This window comes from Bison bison, unplaced genomic scaffold (genome assembly GCF_000754665.1).
Source record: "Bison bison bison isolate TAMUID 2011002044 unplaced genomic scaffold, Bison_UMD1.0 scf7180017846041, whole genome shotgun sequence".
Taxonomy (NCBI): Eukaryota; Metazoa; Chordata; class Mammalia; order Artiodactyla; family Bovidae; genus Bison; species Bison bison.
In genome coordinates this window covers 10,350-11,542 of record NW_011476614.1, presented here as the reverse complement: position 1 = coordinate 11,542, position 1,193 = coordinate 10,350, and the positions used below count along the sequence as shown (strand labels likewise).

At 33.1% G+C, this 1,193-nt stretch overlaps 1 protein-coding gene across 1 annotated transcript in view; it reads right to left on the bottom strand.

The window, feature by feature from the left end:
- LOC104987422 (bromodomain and WD repeat-containing protein 3-like) overlaps nt 1-1,193 on the bottom strand; it is a 7,521-nt gene that overhangs the window by 3,319 nt on the left and 3,009 nt on the right. The gene's annotated exons all lie outside the window — the stretch shown is intronic.

Sequence of the window (1,193 nt, the reverse complement as noted above, 5' to 3'; positions counted from 1 at the left end):
ACTGCAGCCTACCAGGCTCCTCTGCCCATGGGATTTTCCAGGCAAGAGTATTGGAGTGGGGTGCCATTGCCTTCTCTGCTGTAAATAACAAGATATCAAAGATATAAAGTTGCACTCCCATATTCACTGAAGCATTATTCACAACAGCCAAGATGTGGAAACAATCTAAGTGTCTGTCAACAGATAAACGGACAAAGAAAATATGGTGCATATATATATATACACACACACACACACACACACATATATACACAATGGAATATTATTCAACCATAAGAAAGAAGGTAGTTCTGCCATTTGTGACAATGCAGATGGAACTTGAGGGCATTTTGTTAAGTGAACTAAGTCAGATAGAGAAAGACAAACACAGCATGGTATCACTTATATGTAATTTTTTTTTTTTTAGGTCAAACTCAGAAACAGAATACAGAAATGTTGTTGGGTAGTGGACTGATGGTGGGAGGGGACAGGGAGAAGGTTGTAAACGGACACAAACTTCTAACTATAAGTTGAATAAAGGCTGAGAATATAAGGATCTAAGGTAAAACACGGTGACTCTAGTTGATAACACTGTATTGTATAACTGCAATTTGTTTAAAGCGTAGAACTTAAATGTTGGAAGGAAGGGAGAGAAAGAAAAAGAAAAAATAAGCTTGCTGAATTATATTTTACTTTACTTTCCTATTCTAATCCAAGTTATGTTATTTTGAGGAGAAATTCTTGCTACATCAAATTCTGAGTCAAAATGCATTTATATTAAAGGTTAGAGAAAATATCAGGTATAAGAATGATAAATTTTTTATTAGTTTCAGGAGGATAATATCTAATTGGCATATCTGAGTTGTCTTTAATATGTAAATAGCATTTAACTTCAATAATACTTAAAACATTTTACAGTCAAACACATTTTTGTGAAATTGAAAAACTATTAGAGATTTACCATTCTGAGAATTAACAGTACAGAAAATATAAACATGTAAAATACCTCTGTATAATCATACCCACTGCAATAAAATCCAGCATATTTGAGTCACTTATCCCTGGGATGAATTGTTTTCCATAAAATATTTTTGAATTGTCACTTTCCATTATTGTTTCAGCCTCTTAACCTGGTTTTTGCTTCTATCATAGCCTCTAGTCAAAAATAACTTAATATAAATTAGGGATATGACTGGGTGGGGAAATAAGACACA